Below are 12,872 nucleotides of genomic sequence, written 5' to 3'. Positions count from 1 at the left end.
AGAGCGGACAGGTTGCTTGAATGATTTCAGGGATCCCCCAGGGCATGTGAGGCTGGTGTGGACACACCTGAGCAGTAGCCTCCTGAGCCAAGTGTGGTTTCTTCCCTAGGGAAAAAGAAAGACAGAAAGGAGGGGGAAGCTAGAGAGAGGGGTTAGGATTCCTCCCCTCTGTGGACATCAGGGCTGTATGTGTGTGAGTGTGGGTGCACGTGAGTGTGCACTGTGCATGGGAGTTTGAATGTGAGAGTGTGTGGGTGTGAGTGTGTGAAGGAACGAGTGCGTGAGAGGGAGTGTAAGAGTGAATGAGTATGAGTGAGTGTGAGAGGGAGTGAGTGGTTGTGAGTGTGTCAGTGTATTGATTGCGTGAGAGTGAGTTTGAGTATGTGAGAGTGTGAGTGTCAGTGTGTCTGCATGTTGAATGCATGTACCTTGGAGGAGGAGGGGTGCTCTCCCTTCCGAATATTCCAGGGTAAACATGGCCCACAAATGATCACTACCTATGTTATACAAAAGGCTCCCTCAAGAAAATAAAGGAGCAATTAAAAGGGAAAAAATATCTAGGGGCACCAGGCTGGCTCAGTCTGTGGAGCATGCCACTCTTGATCTTGGGGTTGTAAGTCCGAGCCCTGAGCTGGACATGAGATTAATTAAAAATAAAATCTTTTTTTTTAAAGGGGGGAAAATCTAGAAGAAAATAAATGAGCAAAAAACTTAACAGAATGGGGCAGCCCCGGTGGCACAGCGCTTTAGCACCGCCTGCAGCCCAAGGAGTGATCCTGGAGACCCCGGATCGAGTCCCACATCGGGCTTCCTACATGGTGCCTGCTTCTCCCTCTGCCTGTGTCTCTGCCTCTCTCTCTAGCTGTGTCTCTATATATAAATAAATAAAATCTTAAAAAAAAATAACAGAAGAAGTACAAATGACTGATAAAGACCTAGCAGATTGAAAGTTATTTTTTTTTTCTTTCCTGCATCATCTTTCCTTGATCTCCTCACTCCGGGGTGGGAGAAGACTTGTGGCCATTCAAAGATTATTTTTAGCATGAAAGCACACAGAAGTTATGTTAGGATAGGTGTTCTGTATGAGCAAGTTTTTCGGGATTCAATTGGGAAAATGGAAATCATTCTATGCATTTTGAGCATGAAGGATTAAATACAAGAATTGGGGGCTTGGGACGCCTAGGTGGCTCAGCGGTTGCGTGCCTGCCTTTGGCCTAGGGCGTGATCCTGGAGTCCTGGGATCGAGTCCCATATCAGGCTCCTTGCATGGAGCCTGCTTCTCCCTCTGCCTGTGTCTCTGCCTCTCTCTTTCTCTCTCTCTGTGTCTCTCATGAACAAATAAATAAAATCTTTAAAACAAAAAAAGAATTGGGGGCTTATGCAATTTATGGAAGAGCAGAGAAAGCAAAGATCAGAGAAGCACCAACCAAGGAGCCCAGCCTCAAACACCAAGGGGAGGGGTCCTGAGAGTTTGCCAGGAAAACTGTGCCTCACCTGCACTCATGGGCCTGGAGGCATCTGCTTCCAAAGAGTAATGCCTTGTCACCAATCACGCCTTCCACAACTCCCAGAATATCTCTCACTAGCAAACTTGAATCCTGGACCACACAGTGAAAGGGATTCTGGGAACTGTAGTTCCTGTCTTCTCCTCTGCAAGATACCTCAGTGGGCTGGGCACAGGTCGCCCGAATCCACACACGTCACTTTATCCATGTTTAAGTTCCAAAAACAGGAAGTGAGGATGTCAGGCTTCTGCATAACATGAGCCAACTGTCTCTCAATCCAATGAAACTGTGCTCACCTTCTCCCGAAGAGACAAGCAGCTCTCTCTCTTAGAGACATGCATTCTCAGCTCAATCACAACTCCCTTAAATATCCAATAACGTAAGTGTTGAACCAAAATACTGTGTATTCAATAGAGAGGAGTAGAAAAAAAGATTTTTTTAAAGAGAAAAAGAGTCAAAAAGCAAGGCAAAATGTTGCAACAGTGTTTTATGGGCAACTTCTCATTTAATGATGTGCGTCTTTTCTTTTCCTTCCTCTTCTTTCCTTTTCTTTAAAGATTTTACTTACTTATTCATGACAGACACAGAGAGAGGCAGAGACACCGGCAGAGGGAGAAGCAGGCTCCTTATGGGGAGCCCGGTGTAGGACTCGATCCCAGGACCCTGGGATCACGACCTGAGCTGAAGGCAGATGCTCAACCACTGAGCCACCCAGGCGTTCCGATGTGTGTGTTTCAAAGTGAAGATGTCTCTGGAGAATCCCTTAAAAGGAAATGTGTATCTGGGCACCTGAGTTGCATAGTTGGTTGAGTGCCAACTCTTGGTTTTGGCTCAGGTCGTGGTCTCGGGGTCCTAGGGTTGACCCCCACATCAGGCTCGGTGCTCAGCTTGAGATTCTCTCTCCATCTCCCTCTGCCCCTCCAGCTTGTGCTCTCTCTCTCTCAAATCAATCAATCTTTAAAAAAAAAAAAAAAAAAAAGAAATGTTTGTCAATCAAAACTGACTTGCATTTTGAATGCTGATGCTTCAGAATACTCTGCATTAGTATTTCAATAAGCAATAAGATGAAGTATGAGTTTTTTTCAGAGACAGAAAACTGAATAGCACCTGCACAGTCCTTTCTGCAACTGGTCATGTGAACATGATGGGAATTAGTAACGGTTTTTTCCATCACCCATCCTGTGCTTTCCTTGTCCTCAGCCACCACTTTGGCACTCATGGTTCTTTCCCTCGCAGGGGGATCCAAGCCATTCCTGTCCTGAAGGTGGTTCTGCCTGCATTGGGTTGCTATAGTATTTTCACTGATTTTTGCTACTGGACCTGCATTATTAAGAAGCATTGCAGACAATGCCCGGGTTCCTTTCTTCCATTTGCATTGTGGGATAACAATCTTCTTCCCCTTGATATCACCACCAATCACTCCAATGGGACAGTGCCTGCCTTCTGGTCTGTTGGTTCAGTGGGATGAGAAGCCCCGAGTAGCCGGGTGGCAGTTTCAGCTTCCAGGTCAACAGAACCCTTGTCTGATTTCCTGTGAGAAGCATTCTCCTGGGAACTAAAACCCCTAAACCAGCACAGCCCAATGTTGCAGAAATAGGAATAAAATGTTTGCTAAAGGCCATTAAGAAAGGGCTATTCCAGGGGCACCTGGGTGGCTGGGTGGCTCAGTGGTTGAGCATCTGCCCTCGGCTCAGGATGTGATCTTGGGGTCCTGGGATCGAGTCCCGCATTGGGCTCCCCGTAGGGAGCCTGCTTCTGTCTCTGCCTCTCTCATGAATAAATAAATTAAATATTTTTTTTAAAGGAAAGAAAAAAAGAAAGAGAGGCCTATCCCAGCTCTAACCTTATTTCTGCAGCAATAATCTTCAAAAAGTCTGGGTACTTCCCTTCCCCAGCACCCAGTGCCTTTGGAGAAGGCAGGGAGAAGCACTTCCCATGAGCATTTTAGGCAGCACAGCCAAGTCCTTCCTTCCTCGAGAGAACCACTCACCCCTTCAATCAAGGGGCTCTGGGTCTGTGAGCTGGCTCAGTTCTAGGAACTGGTCAAGAGGGCAGGACTCCCCAGTGAGGTGGCTCACATCACATCTCTGTCCATTAAGAATTTTCTCACTTGTACAGATGAAAATCCTAACCGTTGCCCAGCTATTTCAGTCCTAAGTACCCCAGGGCCAGTTAACTCCTGCTAAAGCTCTCTCAGGCCATGCTGTACCTTTCCTACTGTGTCTCTGCCTCCCATCATGCTGGCCACAGCAACCTCGGAAGTTCTTTCTCCTGGACTCCTCTACACCTGGATCCCACCATGCCCACTGCACGCAGCAAGCCCATCTTGGAGGTGGCATCTCCCACTGTCGTCCCTCATCTGCAAAGAGGAACCACCACAGAGCCTCTCAAGGAGGCCGGGGTTCCTCTCACCACCGAGGCAGGAATGACCACATTTCCAGAGGTCTCTACAACAGGTGGTTGGTTTAATGGAAAATGACAGAAATAGATGAAAGAGAGTAAGGAGCTCTGGGGACATGAGTGTCAAGCATTTTGTGCTTCTGTCCTCCAACGGTAAGATGCACCTGCCCTGAGTGTCTCTAAGAGGTCGTGGGGGAGGGGGAGGTCACCTGGACGATCCAGCTAGTTCTATCAGCTACCAAGTGCTTGCACATCACCGCAAATTACGTCCTGTTATGAATTTGTTCTAACAACGATTCACTCCGAGCACTCTGCATGCTCATTAGATAATATTTTTGTCCCTCGCAGCTGCACATCTGCACCGAGGAGCAGCTCCGTGTCCCCAGATGACTGGTGGCAACCGGCTTCTCCGTCCTCAGGAGGCCCTACCGTGTCTTATCACACCAACAGATGCTTCCCCCGCCCCCAGCTTTATTAATCTATGATTGACAAAAAGTGTACACAGGTGATTTTTCACGGTGTACAATACGATGATTTAATACATGGGCATGCTGTGAAATGATTAGCACAATCAAGTTCATTAATGCATCCATGGCCTCATATAGTTATCTTGTATGTGTGTGTGTGTGTGTGTGTGTGTGTGTGTGTGGTGAGAACACTTGTGATTTACTCTCTTAGCAACTTTCAAGTCCACAAAAGAGCATTATTAACTACAATCACCACGCTCCATATCACGTCCCCAGAATGTATTCCTCTTATGACTGAAGGCTGGTACCCTTTGACCAACCTCTCCCCCATTTCCCCAACCCCTCAGTCCCTGGCAACCGCTCTACCCTCTGGCTCTGAGTTTGACTTTTGCAGATCCCACACAGAAGGGAGATCATGCAATCCTTGTCCTTCTGTGTCTGGCTTATTTCACAGGATGTAATGTCCTCCTGGCTCATCCCTGTTGTCACAAGTGGCAGGATTTCCTTTTTTATGACTAAATAATATTCCATTGTATATATTGTGTAATGAGACATATAAATAGTTATTAAAATATATATGGAATGAAATCTATATCCTATATGTATTTTTGTGATTTATATCATGGTATTTGTTTTGGGTTTTTTTGGTTGGTTGGTTGGTTTTACTACTGGGTTGTAACAACTCCTTATATTTTTTGGATATTAATCCCTTATCAGATACATGATTTGCAAATATCTCCTCCCTTATGTACATTGTTTTTTTTTTTTCATTCTTTTGATGGTTTCCTCTACTGTGCAGAAGATTTTCAGTGTGATGGAGTCCCTACCTGTTTATTTTTGCTTCTGTCTCCTGTGCTTCTGGTGTCAGGTCCAAATCCCATGTCAAGAAGCTTTTCCCTTATGTTTTCTTCTAGTTATACACTTTCAGGCCTTACATTTAAGTCTTCAATCTATTTCATGTTATTATTGTATATGATCCGATATTGTTCCTCTAAATTCAGACAGAGAGGTATCAAGGACCCTACATCTAAAAAGAATCACAGGGACACCCAGGTGGCTCAGTGGTTGAGCGTCTGCCTTTGGCTCAGGGCAGACCCCGGGGTCCCCTGGGATTGAGTCCCACGTCGGGCTCCCTGCAGGGAGCCTGCTTCTCCCTCTGCCTGTGTCTCTGCCTCTCTCTCTGTCTCTCATGAATAAATAAATAAATTTAAATAAATAAAAATAAATAAAAATAATCACAAACTAGGGGGGTCAGATGTCCTCTCTGGGTTCTGCAACCCCAAATCATCTGTGACATACTCTGGCTCTTCCCCCCACGTCCCATCGCAGAAGCCTGGGTGAAGAGGAGAAAAGAGTATCAGAGAGGTGAGTGCTCGGCCACTTGGAAACTCTGTGGCTCTTCCCCTCCCTCCCTATGAGGAAGGGGGGTTGCTCCCCACTACACTGAGCCAGGTGAGGATGCCTGCAGGAGAACCACTGGTCAAGGCTGGGTCATGGGCTGGAAAGGAGACTGACATTTCACTCCTCAGAAAGTTGGGACATGCAGGGGGTTTGCTGCTCTGCCTTCTGAACATCCAACAAGGAGGAAAGAAAACTGGAACCCGTGGTGGGTACAGTGGTGGGTGCAGAGGAGCTGCCTATACTCCCCCATCTGATAGGTAACTGAACTCTGAGGATGGCCACCCAGGACCCCCCCAAGAGGGCAGACCACTAGTGAGGACACCCCAGCAGGCAGAGGCCATGGGATGTTCTAAGAAGGAGGACAGGACCAGAGGTGGGATGGAGAGCCGCTGAGCCCCTTGGCACCTCCCTCATTGGGACACTGGGCAGTGGAGATGTCCCCACGCAGCATGCACTGCTTCTCCAAGAGAGGACCTCGACAGCTGGTCGGAGCTGGCCAGAGGAGCAGCAACAAGTTCCAGAGGCCAGCCATCTACAGAGGCACAGAAAAGAAGCAACCCTTCTCCGACCCCCCCCCCACCCCAAAATGTCAGAGGAGCTGGAAACATGAGGGAGAGGAGTGAGGGGAGCCAAGTGACCAAGACTCTTATTCTCTGGTTCTCTCAGCAAGGGTTCAAGTCTTAGGGGAGGAACGTGAGATTGAGCAGCAGTGGACTTTTTTTTTTTAAATTTTTTTTTAATTTTATGTATTTATGATAGGCACACAGTGAGAGAGAGAGAAGCAGAGACACAGGCAGAGGGAGAAGCAGGCTCCATGCACCGGGAGCCCGACGTGGGATTCGATCCCGGGTCTCCAGGATCGCGCCCCGGGCCAAAGGCAGGCGCCAAACCGCTGCGCCACCCAGGGATCCCAGCAGTGGACTTTTAAAATAACTGGCAGTGATCAGAAAGCTGGGGAACTTTCCCAAGATGTCAGTAAGGGATGAGAAGGGTAGAGTCCACGTAGTTTGGTGAGGGTGCTGTAATTTGAGAACATAAAGCTGCCTCGTGGGTGCACCCTTCCGAGAGCAGATCCTTCAATTAACCTGCCACCTGTGCTATGCTGCAGCCAGACTTAGCAATATTGGATCCAAACGTGTGTAAATGTGTCACATTAAGTGAAAAGTGAGTTGGAGAATGTGAACAGAATATAAGGTTATTCAGGGGGAAAATAAAACACTTATATGTGTGTTTATATGTGGAGGTAAGAAATAGGGGTAGGGGCACCTGGGTGGCTCAGCTGGTTGGGGGTCTTGATTTCAGCTCTGGTCATGCTCAGGGTCGTGGGATTGAACCCCCTCCTCAGGCTCTGCACTCAGAAGGGAGTCTACTTGAGAGTCTCTCTCTGCTCCTTCCCTCCCCCCTCAAATAAATAATCTTTTAAAAAAAGAAGAAATATGGGTAGGAGATTAGCTAGGGAAAGTGTCTTGAAACATGTGCCAAGTTTCCAGACAGGGAGAAGTATTGTCCCCTCCTTCCACGAAAAGAACCAAAAGGTGTCGGCTTATGAGTGATTTTTGCTGTTGTGTGTGTGGTATTTTCTGCAATAAAATGCGTTGCGCTTGTCATCAAAAAGTTTTAAGAAGCCACAAAAAAAGAAATGTATTTAAAACGAATGGGGAAAAAAATAAATTGGATGACAATACAGTCACAGAAGAATGGATTGGGAAATCCCTTGGAAAGTCAGCTGCTTCTCGAAATCTCCATGCTTTCTGGAAAAGGGTAGATTCCGGGAGGGCGCCCGTGCCACCCACTTGCTTGGGCCCCCACCTCTCCCTCCCTCCGCGGACGGCCGCTCTGCTCGGCTCGGTGCTGCCACCTAGAGGTCGACGGCCGGCATGACTTCGAGCCCGATCAGCGGGGGCAAGTCCCTCCAGCTGCAGTTTTCAGTTTTCATTTTAAGAAAACCGGTTTCGAGGCTGAGGATAGAACTTCGTGGGAACTTCCTGTGAAAAGACAAGATGGGAGGACGGAGCAAAACAGAACGAGAGGGAGAGCATCTGTGTGTGCATTATTAAGCATTTCAAAACCAGAACGGGGTAGGGGGTGCGCTGAACAGGTGTGGGGCCCTTCCGAGCATAGGCTGGGTCCCCCAGAAGCCACCCCTGCTTATGCACTTGTATTTGGACGTGTGCATGTTAGCGATGCTTTTGTATGCCGTGCATTTGCAGGTGTGTGTGCACACACGTGGACGTTGGCACTGTGCATCGTGTCGATGGGCACCTGTCACAGAAGCACGCGTGCAATGTGAATACACGTTTGCTTAGGTGACTTTGTGTCTGTTCGCACACAGACTGTATGTGTACACATACAGGTCTGTTTGTGTTTGCATGTTTATGTGTGTAAGAGAGAAAGAGAGAGCAGGTGTTTGTGTTCTGGGTCACGGGAGCCTCGGGTCTCTAGCTGAGGCTGCAGTAGAATGGCAAAGGGCTTCCTTGACATTACCTGTAACAGGCGCTACAGCATTGAAAGAACTCTCAGCACATAACCGCTCCGCTCAAACCCTTGCACTAAGAGGCTTGACCAAGCTCTAGCATGGGCATCTAGCAACAGAAAGCTGGGTCCCTAGGATGAGCCCAGGCTCCCACTGAAATGCTTGCCTGAGAAAGCTCGCTGCTGCCAGAATTTACTCTTTGTTCCAGACAAACCTGAAGATAGGCCCCTGCACTCCTTTTCTTAGGGCATTTAGGAAAGAGCTTAGACTTGCAAATCCTTCTTCCGCCCCCTTGAAACACCTCGGTCTCTCCCATGACCCAGGAGTATTTTTTTTCCAGGACCTGAAAGCCATTCCTTTGAAATGCAGTCATCTGGAAGGATGGGCCTCTGTCTCGAGTCTCTGCAGGAGGATGGAATCCCACCTTCCATAATTGCCAGACACAGCTGACCCATGCCAGTGCCAGTCACAGCTAACCCAATGCCATTGACATGGACCAACCTTCTGTAACTTGCTGCGTGAGCCCCCTTCTCCCCCTGCTACACCCTCATTCTGCCTTTCAAAATTTATTTTCCCTTCTTTAATGGATGTCTGGCTTTGTTTACCTTTGACGCCACACCCCTGCCCCCTTTCCCACTCTGAGTACTTGACCTGACGTCCATGGCCCAGACCTGCATGGCCTCCCAGGGGATGCTGTCTGGCTGCTGGAGCATCCTTGCCAAAGGCTGCGAGCACAGGGGAGCTAGCGTCCTGGGAGCGGCTCTCACTCCCGCCCTCCGGTGGCATAACTCAGAAGCCCAGGGCCCCGCACAGCACCCAGAGTTCCTTGGGGGAAAATTAAGTTTCTTGCAGTGGTCTGAGCAGTCATTTACCAGATAATGTGCATTTTAATGGCTTCCTTCTCTCCCTTCCCCAGCCCCCTAGGGCATCTCCTGGAGAGGGCTTCATGGGATCCTCACCCCAGGGTCTGCTTCCAGGGAACCCAGACTCTGAGGCTGGTACCCAGCCATCAGGGCTCTGCCCCTAGGGGCTGTACTTGAGGTGGCTTTTGTTGTTTGTTTTTAGTTTCTCTCTGCTCAGCCAGCTGACAATGGACAAGGACAGCTCGTTGGTGGGTAATGTGTTTTTCTGTCTCCTGCACAGCAAAGCCCTGCTCACATTCCAGAAAGGGGGCCTGATTTCTGACCCTCTGGACGTCCTCCATCCTCCATCTCCCCTCTCAGCTTTTCTGCTTGCCCAACTGCTTCTCCTTTCTTTGCTTCTTTGTTTTGTTTTGTTTTGTTTTTGATGATTTCTGGGGAGCAAGGGCATATGTGGAAAATCATAAGACAATAGCATTTACCAAGCGCCTCTGTGCCAGGCACTACTGGCACACAGTGTCAGGGATACTTCTCGCCCTTCTCGCCACCCTGTGATGGAGAATCTCTGACTATCCCACTCCAGGCCGGGAGCCCAGCTGGGAGCCGGCTTAGGTAACTTGCTCAGCACCTCACAGCTGTGTGGGGGTCAAGCCGGCACCTGGAGGGAGAACCTGAGACTCAGGACCCCACTCTGCCAGCTGTGAGCTGAGTTAGCGAGAGTCACAGGGCTCATGGAGATACTGCTTCACTCACCGTTGTGTGCCTCAGTTTCTCCATGTGTTAAATGAGAGGGTGCTGTGTGCTTGGTCACCTAGAAACATCACTTAGGTTAGTTTTCTTCGCAGACATTGCCTGGCGCTCACTCCAATCAAATACTCTGCAGCTTTTCCTCCTCCTTCTCCAGCTTTAAAAGATCACTGACATTTCATTATTAGGAAGAATTCAGAGACAAGCAGCACATGTGAAAATCTCTGTGTGAACTTCCTCCTCTGAACTCTTAATACAAACATTTCTCATTCCAGGCCAGGGCCTCACCCCTGCCCATACTAATTCCTGAGAAAACCACTGTTTACTTTCCCTCAGAACACTGTAACCTAGCACGTGAGGGCGTGGACTTGAGGATTAGACCACCTGGACTCGAGCCCCAGCTCCAGCACTTACTCACTCACCTTGGTGTGACCTTGGGCAAATCATTGGGCTTCCCTGTGCCTCATTCTGGATCTGTAAAGTGGGACAGTAAAAGCTCCTACACTGCAGCTGATGTGGTTTTGGAATCCAGAGCCAAAGGCCAAGAAAGAGTTCTTGAGAAGACATCTGGTACAAAAAGGTGATTTTATTAAAGCACAGGGACGGGACCCATGGGCAGAAAGAGCTGCATTCTGCGTAAGGGGTGACTAATTATATGCTTGGGGGAGGTAAGGAAAAAGGGAAGTGTCCAAAAGGACATTCATCTGCTAAAGATGACTTTCAGGATACTGGAGGCCGGGTACTGTCAAGCTAAGGTTTTTTTTTTCCCCCTCTAGTAAGGCATTAGCTTTAAGATAGTTGGGAGTTTCCTGGAGGAATGTTCTACTCTGCCTATCTCAAGTATTTGTCAGTGGGCTGCAGGTTATAAAGAAATCTCATTTTATTAACCTTCCCTTCTGCCTTTGTTTCCCACACGCTGTGGAGAGGAGAGTGAGATTAGGGCTCCAGGAAATGGAATCTATGGGTCTCTAAGAGTTAGGCCATTGACAAGAATGCTTTTTTCTTGTAAATTGCTAAGACATTTGTAAGCTGGTGGAGACTCATGTCCTGAAGGGCGGTTAACCATTGGTTTTCCCTCCCCTTAGTTACAGGGCAGCCAGGAGTCCAGGAGTGGCCAAGGAATGTCACACACATACCCCACCCGGGAGTCGGGGGTTTAGGGGGAGGGTTGGGGGGCTGCAGGGTGGCAGCTTGTGCTTTGCCCTCGGCCAGCCTTCTGTTCCCTCATCACAGGGCTGTTGTGACTGACTCAGTGCATGTGAAGCCGTGAGCGTGAGCCAGCTACTATTCCCAACGGGCTCACTCTGGGGTGCAGATCTCCAGCCTGGGGAGATACGGTCTCCCCTGGGACTCAACTTCTCCATGGTGCACGTGCACAAGAGGGCTGGGGAGTGGGGAGTGAGCCTGGGTAAATGGGTTAGCAGACCCCACTGAAAGGCAAAACCAAAACCTAGGGGAAATCCCTTCGGAGCCAAAGGTGGAGGTGAATTGAAGGAACAAACTTAGAAATCACAAGGGCTTGAGAGCCTACAGAAGCAGAGGGGAAGAGCTGTGGGAATGAGCAGGGGCCCATTAAAACACAAAATGCAACTGAGTAAATTCAAAGATTTTTTTTCTCCTTATCCATGAGAGACACAGAGACACAGGCAGAGGGAGAAGCAGGCTCCATGCAGGGAGCCCGATGCGGGACTTGATCCCAGGACCGCAGATTCACACCCTGAGCCCAAGGCAGATGCACAACCACTGAGCCAGGTGCCCCTAAATTTGAAGATCAAATGGGCTTTGTTCAGCATCAGGTGGCCTCCCAGGTAGAGTGGAGTTCAGACAGGCTGTAAAAAATAGAAGGATTTTATGGGGAAAAAACAGGGCAGGGCAAAGCAGCAAAGAAAAGAAAGGGTCCTATCAGTCACCTTCCCTGAGAGGGAAGAGCAGGTGCAGGTGGCCGCATCCTCCTTCAGGGAACAGAGAGGTCCTGTGACAGATGACCTCACTGGTGCCAACCGGAAGAGATCCGGGGAGGCTGGAAGTGCCTTAGCTTAGGTATTAAGCCCCGGCTTGGTGACTTGGCCTAAGTGACTCCATTTGGGGCCTGTGCTTTCCTTCTTAACAGGAGCAAAGAGGCAGCTGTGGAGCTCTTCAGTTCTGACCTCCAAAAGGCCAGCAGTCACAAATCTCCTTCCCTTAGATCTGGAATGTTCTACCCCACCAGGACCCTGACCTGCACCAAGGCTCCAGCAACATTCACCCTAAATCTCCTGGGCCCCACAGGGGGAGCACATCACAGCTCCTGAGCCCCTGCTGCAGCCTCTCTCCCTGCTCTGTCCTGACCCTCTTATTCCCATGTAACATGCTTATCTATGGCCTCCATGATCACACCCCAGCCTGGGATCCCTCTGAGTGGGTGGGGGACTCATCCCTGTTTCTCCCATGGTGCCAAGCACCCCACACATAGTAGGTGCTCAGTAAATTCCAGACTTTTGGAAGGAGATTTGGAATAAGAGAGGCCCAGGCCTGCCTCCTGGCCATCACCTGGGGCAGGTCACCCTTTTGCTTGGAAACCAGGGAAGCTTGCAACACAGGACAGTGAGCAGGAGGCTGGGGTAGCTCTCACTCAGCCTGCCTGGTGCAGTACCAGTCATAAAACTCATCCCCCTTATCCCAAGGAGAGGCTCACGCCTTCTCTGATTACTTCTCTGCTCCCCAGATGGAATGCCTGTGGGGTTGGCCAGAGGGAAGGGGTGGCCAGGCCCTTTGGCAGCCATAGTTCTCCTGGAACTTGGATAATGGGCATCTTGGTTCACACATCAGCCCATTTACCACCTCCCAAAAAACAGGGTTACGCTTCCTGGGCTGACTTCCCAGGTTTCTGAACCTGCAATTTTAGTAAAATCACTACTATTAGTGATTTTAGTGTCCCAACTATTAGTGGCTTGCTCTGTCTGTGCTGTGCACACTGTGAAACAGTGGACCCTACGTGCAATACTTTGGAGTGACACAATGAATTTTAGTGTATTCCAGG

This window comes from Vulpes vulpes, chromosome 16 (assembly GCF_048418805.1).
Source record: "Vulpes vulpes isolate BD-2025 chromosome 16, VulVul3, whole genome shotgun sequence".
In the NCBI taxonomy this organism is placed as follows: domain Eukaryota; kingdom Metazoa; phylum Chordata; class Mammalia; order Carnivora; family Canidae; genus Vulpes; species Vulpes vulpes.
This window is presented reverse-complemented; position numbering follows the sequence as displayed.